Raw genomic sequence first — 12,561 nt, forward strand, 5'->3', positions numbered from 1 at the left:
GAAATACTGTAACAAATGAAGAATGCCCTTGCCGGCTTATAGGAGACTGGACAACACTGTGGAGAGAATCAGTGAGCTTGAAGCTATGTCAAGAGAAACTTCCCAAACTGAAATGCAAGGAAATTAGCAGTAAATAGATAATCCTATTGGGTTTGTGGACTTCACCTTAGAATCAAATTGTTTTCTACATTAGAAGAGAATGTGTGTGTGTGTGTGTGTGTGTGTGTGTGTGTGTGTGTGTGTTGGGGGCCATGGTAATTGTCAAGGTTTCTGTCCTGGGAGATCATATAAATCCAGTTACCACAAAAGTCAAATTGATCATATGGATACAGTGCAAAACATTTTGAAAGCATTTACTCCCATTTGGCTAGCAATTTTGACAAGAACTCTACAAAAAACATGATTTATGTATAGCTTCTTATAAAGTAGCCTCTAATTGAAATTTTGCTAGTTGAGCTGTTAGCAGGAATTTTTGTTTTGGTTTGAACACTGATTAGTGCCTAGTATATCATAAGTGATAAATATTTGTTAAATGAACAAATGATTGAAATTATATTACTGTTATGCACATAGGAAAAAGCTCTACCCAGAAGTCTCTTTGAAGAAGTATTGTTTTTCATCATTTAGAGTTTTATCAAATTTACTTATATTTTCAAAGAGCAAACTTTTGGTTTTATTAGTTTTTTTCTATATATATTTTTTTGTTTCCAATTCCACTGTTTGCTGCTCTTACCATCATTATTTTCTTCCCTGTTTGCTTTGGGTTTAATTTGCTCTTCTCTTTATAGTTTCATAATGTGGAAGCTTAAATCTTCATTTAAGACAATTCTTCTTTTCAAATATAAATGTTTAATATAAATTTCCCTCTAAGCCCTGCTTTAGCTGCCTCCCACAGATTTTAATATATTGTCCTTTCTCATTCATTCAATTCAAAATATCAAAGACTTGTTCTTTGACCCATGAATTATTTAGAAGCATTTGTTAATTTTCCAACTATTTCACATTTCCAGGTGTCTTTTGTTACTGATTTCTAGTTAATTCCATTTTGGTCAAAAAACATACTCTGTATGACTTCAAATCTTTTAAGTTGTAGAGGTTTGTTTTAATCTGCAGAATATGGTCTGTCTTGGTAAATGTTTCACATGTCCTTGAAAAGAATATGTATTCAGGTACTTTGGGTGAGGTATCCTCTAAAGATCACTAAGGTCAAATTGTTTGAGAATGCTATTCAGGTGGGTGCCTGGGTGGCTCCATCAGTTAAGCGTCTGCCTTTGGCTCAGGTCATCGTTCTGGGGTCCTGGGATCAAGTCCCACTTCGGGCGCCTTGCTCAGAGGGGAGCCTGCTTCTCTCTCTCCCTCTGCTGCCCCCCCTACTTGTGTTCTCTCTCTCTGTCAAATAAATAAATAAAATATTTAAAAAAAAAAAGAATGAGAGAGAGTGCTATTCAGGTATTCCATGTCCTTAAAGTACTTCTATTTGCTTTGTCAATACTGAGAAAAGTGTTGAGGTCATCAAGCATCATTGTGGATTTGCTTATTTCTTTTCAGTTCTTTTTTTGCTGCATCTTTTAAAGTACTACTGTTAGGTATATACACCTGTAGGATTATTATGTCCTGATAACGTTTTGACATTAACATTTGAAACACCGCCTCTTTTTCCCTGGTACTATTCTTAGTTCTGAAGTCTATTTGATATCAATGTAACCACCCCAGCTTTCTCTTAACTAATGTTTACATGGCATATATTTCTCTATGCTTTTACTTCTCTATCTAATTATCTTTCTATTTAAATTATCTGCATCTTTACATTTAAAATGGCTTTCCTATAGATAGCATATAGTTGGGTATTGTTTTCTTATTTGATCTGATAATCTCCATCTTTTTAAAGTATAATTAGCATGCAGTGTTATATTAGTTTCAGGTTTAGAATATAGTGACTCAACAATTCCATACATTTCTCAGTGCTCATCAAGATAAGTGTACTCCCCCCTTTATCTAGTTCACCCATGCCCCACCCACCTCCCTTCTGGCAACCACTAGTTTGTTCTGTGTATTTAAGAGTCTGGTGTTTGGGTTTTTTTTTTCTTTGTTCATTTGTTTTGTTTCATCACTAATCATCAGGGAAATGCAAATCAAAACCACAATGAGATATCACTTTACACCTGTCAGAATAGCTAACATTAAAAAAAACCACAAGAAATAACAAGTGTTGGTGAGGATGTGGAGAAAAAGGAAACTTGTTGGTGGACTGTTGGTGGGAATGCAATTGGTGCAGCCACTATGGAAAATGGTATGGAGTTTTCTCAATGCATGTTCTGGATGGAAGAAAAATAGAAGGAACCTCAGTTTTTCATGACTACAGAGCTACCACCCCAGCCCTGGACTGCATAACCCCTGACCTCACGCTGTATGAAAGAAGAATAAGTTCCTAATTTACCTAAACCTCTGTGTCCTCTTCTTTACTCAGGTTTCTATTATTATTAGCCAAGTACAATTCCTAACAAACCACCATCTCTGTTTAATCTCATGGGTGAAAATGATTAAGAATAACAGGAGCACCTGGGTGGCTCAGTTGGTTTAAGAGGCTGCCTTCGGCTCAGGTCATGATCCCAGGGTCCTAGGATTGAGCCCCAAATTGGGCTTCTTGCTCAGCAGGGAGTATGAGTCTCCCTCTGCCCCTCCCCCTGCTTGTGCTCGCTCTCTTTATCAAATAAATAAATAAAATCTTTAAAAAAAAAACCAAAGCTTTTTGTAGCATTAATTGCCTTTTTAAATCAGTATTTGATTTTATAGATTAGAAGGTAGAGTAGAAAACCTCTGATTTCCTTTCTCACATTTTCCTCTCTCTCTTCTTTAATTTCTAGAAGCTTCTAGCCAGTTCCCTTTCCATAATCCCTGTGCTCTCAGAGTCTTATCACAACTTTTAATTCTTAGTTTTGATTTCCAAAATACCCATGTAACATGTGTAATAACTCCCAGAGTCATGTCTTTTACACATTGGATAATCGTGGCTTCTGTATTTTCAAATACTTCAAGGATAAAAATGTAGACAAGGCTGCAAGAACACAAAACCTGACATACACCACTGAAGCAGCTTTCTGAGTGAAACTAGATCAGCAAACTTTGAGTATGATCAACTAGTTCCCAATGCATCAAGTTTACTAATATGCTACCAATATTTCCATACCTTTCTGTAAGATTTTACTGGGAGAATTCTCCAAAAAGACTCCACTAAAGGGTAGATACATTATGATTTCTTCATTTCCCTTATCTAACACAATCCAATGGACTGCTTAGCAAACAAATGATTTTTTGGTTGCATAGACAGATTCAGGTTAACATTATTTATGTGAACTGCTTACAGATCAATAAATATAAATGTCTTAAAAACATTATCAGGGTACAAAGCTGATCATTAAATGTTTAGTTACGTGGTAAAACTAAATATAAACTCTCTCATATGCAATGGACTTCTAAATCACACCAGTATGTTAGTTTTTGCAAGGAAATATTTGTAAGTTAAAGACTACTTCATTAACCAACACACAAAGTATTTCATTCATCAATACACAGATTATCTGTTTAGTTAGGCAGCTAAATAAATCAATGAATCCCATTTGCTTCTTAAAACATACAATTAATATTTCAGAACACCAAACATACGTAAGCAATAGTTTAAGTGCATTACTAATTGTCTAAATTTACCTCAATGTGGCTAGCACAGAGCCCTGAACATATAGGTTAATAAATATACATTGAAGGGTGGACAATATTTTTAGAATGCAGTATATTTTGAGTGTTAGAATTTTCAAAAGGATAATTCAGATGGGGAATCTAGTGTGTCAGAGGAGGGAAAAGCTTTGCATTTAGTCAGCAGAAATAAACTAAGGTGAAACCATATAGGTGACCAAAAGTTATGAGATGAGAGAGAAAAGAAGAATTTTGTGGAATGGTTGGCAGGCTTTTAATCACAAGAGGTGGGGGTGGGGATGCTGAAAAACCAACAGGATTCGAACTGGAAGAATCCAAGTTCTTGGTCTAAGAGTATTCACACTGCACTCCCTGTTGCCCTGGCAAAGGGATCCCCTACCTTAAAGTATGGCATTATAGTAAGAACACTGTGTGCTGATGAAGAAAACAGTGATGAAAGGTAGGGCCATACACAAACAAACTAAAATATGCAAGATTCATGGGGTTTTTTTGTAGTTTTTTGTTTGTGGGGTTTTTGTTTTGTTTTGTTTTGTTACGACATTCATGTTGAAGGAAATTCTGGTGAGGAGTTTAAGAAAGATATGTATGTGGTAAAGACGGAGATGGTGAGGAAAAGAATACGAAACTCAAGTAAAAAGGTTCACTTGAGCCTTGAAAGAACTTCTGGGAACTGCAAACCTTTTTCTCCTCTCACTGTCCTTGGGTTATTGATCACATGGCTGCATATCAATATTATCTCTCCTGCTCTACTGGTTGGCAATATTGTCCGAGGTACAGAAGACACAAGTTTTTCCTCTTGGTGTTCTGTGTGAATTGACCTGGAAGGAAGAAAGCAGACAGCCTGCTGCACATTTCTAGATATAACCACTTCCCCAAAAGGTTAGGCTTCCCAGAGTGTGAGGGTAGATGAGGACAAGTTCAGGGTATAACAGATTTATCAGAGTAGAATTTGCTAATTCCTAATAGCAAAATGTCATGTGGCATTGGAAAGTATTTTAACAAATGTGCGCTTTTCATTATTTTTGCTTCTCTGAGGACTATTGGTTCTAAGGGGAATTTTAGTTATAACTTCTTATTTCCAGTCCACACATGGGTATTGTAGAAAGATTCTACAATAATTTATGTAATTTAGTCAGAGAGAAAGATTTTTGGCCCGAATGTTCATCTAAATTAAAGACAAATTTAATAAATTGCAACAATTAGCTGGTTTTACCTGAAAAATTAGACTGTTTTTTCAATTAATACTTTGCTTTTTAGAACAGTTTTAGATTTACAGAAAAGTTGATAGACTACAGAGAGTTGCAATATGTCCTCTCCCCACTGCACACTCAGGCAGTCTCTATCGTTAACATCATACAGAAGTGCAGTACATTTGTTACAACTGATGAACCAATATTGATACATTAACTGAAGTCCATAGTTGACATTCAGGTTCCCTCTATTTGTACAGGTCTATGGGTTTTGACAAATGCACAATGTCATGTATTCACCATTACAGTTTCATACAGAATATTTACATTGCTCAAAAACTCCCCCGTGGTCCACCTATTTATCCCTCCCTCCCTCCTCCCAAGGCCCTGGAAACCACTAATCTTTTCACTGTCTCTACAGCTCTTTTTTTCTTTTCCAGAATGTCATACAGTTGAAATCACACAGTATGTAGCCTTTTCAGACTGACTTCTTTCCCTTAATCTAAGCATTTAAGATTCCTTCATGTATTTTTGTATACTTTATATATTTTGATAGCTCATTTATTTTTATCACTAAATATTCCATTGTATGGCTTAAAAAATCATTATATTTAAAGATTATTTTTCCTGATAAATTATTATCATAAATGCTATTTTATTGTTGAGGAAGGATTTATGCCCTCCCAGCATTATTTCCCCTTGGAATATAGCTTTTCACCCACAGGTCTAGACTAAGGTCTAGTGTATGGAAGGGAAAGAGCTTTTCCTAATAATAAATGATGGGTTATATGATTAATATTTCCTAATAGTTATAACAGGATTGAACATAACATAGTTCCTGATCTGAAAGAAGGCATGTTAAAAGGTATACACTATAAGTTCAAACTGTACAGGAGAAATTATTTACAAAATTGTATTGCTTTATAAAACAAAGCAATTAAAACAAAGCAATTTTTCTTTCATTCAGAAAAATGCCCAAATCTAATCTAATTTGCTGCAGCTGGACACCACCTGCAGATGACTGTTTAAGTACTCTGAACATTACACACTTATCTTTTAAATATTGATAATGCCATTTTTCATTTCCTTGACATGAAATCCCACAGGGAATAATTATGCTAATAAACCATAATGATTCTTGCAAATAAATGATCAAACCAAATTGCTACTGTTGATTTATATTAATGGATGCCTTTAGGATGAGATTTGCCAGTACGGTGCTGCCTCTTGAATCTCAATTCATCTTATTTAGTTGAAGAGTGTACATAGTTTGTTAAATAGATGAAGTGTTTAAAATATAATGTGTTTGTGCAGTTTTCGCACTTCATAATGTTCAAGCGTTACCATCTTGCCTTGTGGCAAATCTGCATTTAATGGTTTCATTGTATATAACTTCCTTTCTTACTTTGTCTCTCTGTGATATGCAGTTAGGAAGTGACTATTTCGGGTTGATTCAGAATAAGCCAGTTTCCATATGTTGAGTCTGATTGTTTCATTAAGACAGTAAAATCTGTTTCTGGATATTGTAGCCACCATAATCTGGGAATCACATTGACTAGGTGATGATGGGATCCAGAGCTAAATAATTGTTTGTGGGGGAGGAAAAGGACACGGTTAAATGCCTTTTTTGTCACCCCATTTAAACCTAGATCAGTGGGTCCCTTCCTTCCCTGCTCTCTCACTTTTCATCCTTGCTCTTGCATCCTCACCAATTCCATTGGAAATAGGAAATTGCTGACTTGGTGAATTCGAAAGTAACTATAGACATGTTATACATGCATTTCCAAGGCTGGGGAACACCTCACAGAAGGAATGCTTATTCATTGTGGATATGAATAAAATTTTATCTGGGTAATTTTTTTAAAAGCCACTTTTATTTAAAATACCATGTAGTTCAGGGGCACCTGGCTGACTCAGTTGGTAAGGCCTGTGACTCCTGATCTCGGGGTCCTGAGTTTGAGCCCCATATTCAGCAGAGTGATTACTTAAAAAAATGAAATAAAATACTGTGTATTTGAAAAAAATTATAACCTTCATCTAGATAATTGTCTCAATCGCCCATTCTTGTGCATTTTGTCACATTCTAAGCATAGGAGAAAAACAATTCAGACACAACAGGTACAGGAACAGAACTGAATGAGAAGTGATACAAATTAGTATTAAAACAGGGGGTTGGCACATACATATCATGTATATATAAACAGGATATGCAACAGCAAGTAATAATTGCTTAGGGGTTTGTCATTTGGTGCAGAGAGACTGTAATTTGGTTAGTGGTGAAGCAAAGATGACCACGTTCAATTCATTGTAAAGAACAGAGGAGTCTCTTTCTGAATTATAAAGCTCTTACTGATTTTAGAAAATATGTATGTGCGTATTAATACATAAGTATATATATGTAAACTACATTTAGAAAGGTTTTTTTTTCACTTCTTAACTTTGGAAAAACTACCTAATTTGACCAAATTTGGTATATTTGTGTCATTTTTTTCTAATGGAAAATTAATTAAACCAAAAATTGTAAACCACAAAATGCATTATTTTATTCATTGTGGAATTTTCCAATTTAGCAAAAAAAAAAAGGTGGGGGAGCAATGCAAATATGCAATGATAAGGAAATGATTAAATAAATAATAACAAATCAGCTATGTACCTAGAGAAATGTGTGTATGTCTGGAGGGCTAGAGGAGCAGCCCCAGAAGTGGTGATTTGCAGAGAGCCTGAGCAAGCTGGTAGGAAAGGAGAATGACTAGGCACTCGGAACCTGAGCACCCACTCTAGATCCTGGAGACAAAGAGGCACACAATAAACTTCAGGAGGAATGGCAGATGAAGACGACAGTTACTTTAGCAGGGAGAGCAGAGAACCCGAGCTGGCTGTGAACACTTGAAGCAAGGCAAAGCGTATTGGTGCAAGGCTATTTAGATTGTCTTAAGACCCAGCCCTGTTTGGTCCATTGCCAGAAAACAGAGAGGAATTATGGGGCCGTAGGAAGAGGAAGACAGGGAATAAGGGAGAAGAGGAAGGTGGGGGGAGAGAGACAGAAAGAGAGGCTTTATCAATTAACTAATAGAGCTAACAGACAAGAATGGTCCAGAAATCTTGTAACAACCTTACCTTGACATGACAGATGACAAAGGGTAGAAAGGAAATACAGTGCAAACCATTTAGAAAGCATTTTCCTGCTGCCTTGTATCTATTTAGCATCTACCATATGCCAGTAACTTCATATATAATATAATCATCAGGACAAACCAGTTCATTTTACGTATGAAGAAAACAAGATTCAAAAGAAGCAACTTGCCAAATTCATGGAAGGGGTCAGTCGTGGGACAGAATTTCGTATCAAGTCTGCCTCCCCAGCTCATGGTCTTTCATAAAGTCCAGTATTTTTCAAATTGTGGATCACAAATAAGATAAGAAAGATAGAAAAATGGAAGGAAGGAAGCAAGGAAGGAAGCAAGGAAGCAAGGAAGGAAGGAAGGGGAGAAGAAATTATTGAATCATGATGAAAATGTGTTTCTTACTATGGGTCAAGGTCAAAAAATTTAAAAACTACTGAATTAATCACATTGCCTCTCTTTCCCAATCTTAGGGAGATGCTTCTAACTTCTGAATTACAGCAAATTTCTCATTTTATGGAATATTTTCCACAATGTCTAGGGCATCATTCCATACAAAAATCTTTTTTTTTCCAAATAATCACTGAATCTAAGATGTTTGAAGTATTTTCCATAAACTATACCCATCCTTCCAATAATTATGGTGTAGTATATCAAAGTGATCCCCATTTATTCTTTCCTAGGATTTTGGAAATATGGGGAATTTGGGAAATATGGGGAATGTTAGGGGAAACTGATCCAAGCATAAAGTCTACATGGAGAGAGAAAGGAAACAAAGGTTTCAATCCTAACTTTGGAGGCAGTCAGTGCCAGAGAATCCAGTTTTAGGTAAGCGGATACATTTATGGGGAACCCAGACTACAGATCCTTACATCTAACCTCTCTCCCTGGAGACTGTTGGTAAGCTTATTGAATTTGCTTGGTCCTTCACTTGGGATCTCTGACCATGTGACAATGCGGGGTTCAACACATTGAGTGTCGAACACATAGGTCTCATTATACAAGACACTACTGGGAGAATGACAGAATAACCACAAGTCAGCTCTGGCCTGTAATGTTTCCTGTAAGGGAACATCAGTTGTAAAAGTAGCCGGAAGAACGAAAGAAAGAAAAAGAAAGAAAGAAAGAACGAAAGAAAGAACGAAAGAAAGAACGAAAGAAAGAAAGAAAGAACGAAAGAAAGAAAGAAAGAAAGAAAGAAAGAAAGAAAGAAAGAGAAAGAAAGAAAGAAAGAAAGAAAGAAAGAAAGAAAAGAAAGAAAAGAAAGAAAGAAAAGAAAGAAAGAAAGAAAGAAAGAAAGAAAGAAAGAAAGAAAGAAAAGAAAGAAAGGAAAGAAAGAAAAGAAAGAAAGAAAGAAAGAAAGAAAGAAAGAAAGAAAGAAAGAAAGAAAAACGAAACGAAGGAAGGGGAAGAGTAAAATAGTAAATAGAGCCAGAAGTGACAAGAGCATATATTCTTGTGTCCTCTGACTTTTTTTTTTTAAGATTTATTTATTCATTTTGAGAGAGTGTGTGTGTGCAAGCAGGGGGCTGGGCAGAGGGAGAGAAGCAGACTCCCCACTGAGCGGCAGCCCAACTTTGGGCTTGATCTCATGACCTGAGCCAAAATCAAGAGTTGGATGTTTAAGCAACTGAGCCACCCAGGCGCCCCTCCCCTGACATTTTTTTATCCCTCTTTGGATCTCTAGTTATTTCTGTAGTGATTTACCCATAACAATAGTTATCTACAGTGTACCTCTCCATCACATAATTCTGTTCCTTAGAATTTTCTTTCCTTTCCTAGTAGATGTATCTAAGAAATAGCCAAATAATAACCCACAAAAGCTAATCTAGCCCCTTAGACCTTTAGGATCTATAGTATCTGATGGCCTGAATTGAGCTAATGTTTCTTATTGAATCTATCACACCATCAGTGGTAGGATGCCCAAGTATTTCATTCATCAGTAAAGGGGGAAAAAAAAAACCCTTCAATTTAACTGTGGCACATTATCTATTTTAAGACCCATCCCAAACTCAGAAAGACTAAAATAAAATTTAAAAAAAGTATATTTTAGAGTCTATGAAACCTGGATTTTCCCCCCCGGAAGTAAATTTCCCTACAGTACATATAGCCTAAGGCGTGCCATCATAAAGGAGCACAGTGAAGAAATTGTAGTAATGATCACAACCAAACAGAAACCATTGCTATTAAACCACCCCTCAGCAAAGCAGGAGACGAATTTTTTTCTCAAGTCATTTTTTAATCCCTCCCAGACGTCAAGCAGGGCGATTGCTATACTCTACATCAGCTAGGGTCTTGTGTGACACAGATGCCAAGACCAAACCGGCCGGTCAACAGGTTTATTTGGGGAAAGATCTCTAAAGGAGAAAGGGGGAGGGAGAAGTAGAGGGAGGCATGGAGAGCCTTTGGAACTGACACTGGTCTGACACCTTTAAAGTGAGAGAGGAAAAGAGGAAGAGCCCCAAACTGCAGCACAACTGAGGAAGTCTCTGCCAGGCCAGTGGGGAGTCTCCAGCAAAGCCTTCCCATTAGAGATGTCCCATGTGGGGCCCAAAAGTCCTGGCTCTAATCCCCTGGTCATGTTCAGGCATTGGCTTGGAGCAGCTCTGGCGGAGTATGGCCTCTGCACAAAGAGGGCCGCAGACCCCAATGTGCAGCTACTGGAGGTTCTCGCACCATTGCTTTCCTTGAAGCAGCTTCCCTGAAAGAGAGAGGGAGCAGAGCACCCCCATGACTGCTGCATTGACACGTGGAGGGCCACTCTGCTTCCCACAGTTACAGCGGCTGTCTCGTGGACTCTGATCTTCTCACGTGTCACCTTTGTTATCACTGACGTCTGCTGCTGACATCTTCTCTAAAAAGACTCTACGTGCCGACTTTTTCTACTTACATCTTGGAACCAGGCACATTGATTCCTAAGAGATGATATAGCCTGCATGGTACCACCAGCATTCCGGGTCACTCCTAACCTGCCAAACTGGGACTCCTAGTTTTTCCACAAGTCCACACAAGGCTGCTCCTTTGTTTCCAGAGTGGCCCTGTTGAGTGTGCAGACTAGGACACTGCCCTCCCCACTCCCCCTTGGCTGCATAATCATTATGGAACAAGCTCCAAATTTTAAAAACTTTGAGGCTTAGAAACCTTTGCAAGGAGACATTCATGAGATGAGTTCCCAGGTATTTTATGAAATAAAAAAAACCTGTGTTCAAATAATATTTCACGATCCAATGCAAAGAAGCCCATAAAAGCTTAAAGGATGCAATTCTGAACCTATTTACAAGATGCACTGGCAAAGACAGAATCTTTGACCTTGAACAAGTTATTCGACCTCCCTGATATCTGTTTCTTCCTCTATAAAATGAAGAGGGTGGACTAGATAATCCTTGAGGCCTCTGAAGTACTAACATTCTATGAAATAAAAGTCAACTTAGAGATTAATTGGGTTTCTGAGCCTCGAGCAATTAATTACACTGTCGCTGCCCTTTAACAGACCCATCACAGAAGAAAATTAGATTCAACCGACAGATTTTAATCTTCACCAACTCATGTTGAATTGAAGTCCAACATTATTTTTTATGATTTGCAAAGTAATGCTTTCACAAAAGTTTCAATAGCTTTCTGGGCAAGGATTTTGACCTGATAGATGTATTATAATACCAAAACCATTCTTTTCCATTTAAAACATAGTCATTGTGCTGACTTTTTTCTATATTCAGAACCTCAGCAAGGCACTCTACTAGAATTTTATAAAATGATCGAGAGTGGTTTTGTGAAATTCTTTACCCATTTCTGAAGTGCTCAAGGGCATTTGTGACCAGGGACTCTAGTTTTGCCCACACCTACTTCATCTAATTCCATTATGTTTTTCTTACTTTTGTTTTCCTGCTACATTGCCTCATTTTGGGTCAACATTGAATTATTAGTAGAAGAACATCTTGGTTAATTTTCTATCCAAAAAAAAATCTGTTTTGATTTCCAGTTAATAAGGAAGTATTTTACATTATCTTCTTTTAAAAATGCCTATTCATTTCAACAATGCTGATATTTTCCTATTTTTTCCTTAAATATAGCCATTTATATCTAGCTTAGATTTTAAAAATTAAATCCCACAATTTTGGGTTATTGGACTTTGATTTCTGATGTCTAGTTTCTACTTTTGTGTCCTGTCCACTTGCATTGGTACTATCTCGAATATAAAGGTATAGAGAATAATATGAACACCCATGTTTCCATAAGAAAACTGATCTAAGAAAAACTGCGGAAGCTATTTTTGTGCACACTGTACATATTCTGGTCTCATTTCTCCCTCTTGAGATAACACTATTCTATATTTAATAGCATTTCTCATTCCCATGCTTGTCTTTATACTCTTAATATCTCTAAAAATGTGATATTTTGCATATTTAGTAAGACTCAACCATACTTCCTAAATTGCTTTTCAATCCACATGTTTGTGAGATCACCACATGCTATTACATGTACACCTACTTTGTCTTCTCCAAGCTATGGCTTATATGTTTACTTTCTCTAAAATGACT

The sequence above is a fragment of the Eumetopias jubatus genome, unplaced genomic scaffold (genome assembly GCF_037043125.1).
Source record: "Eumetopias jubatus isolate StellerSeaLion01/CBP00866 unplaced genomic scaffold, mEumJub1_p1.0 scaffold_7, whole genome shotgun sequence".
Lineage (NCBI taxonomy): Eukaryota > Metazoa > Chordata > Mammalia > Carnivora > Otariidae > Eumetopias > Eumetopias jubatus.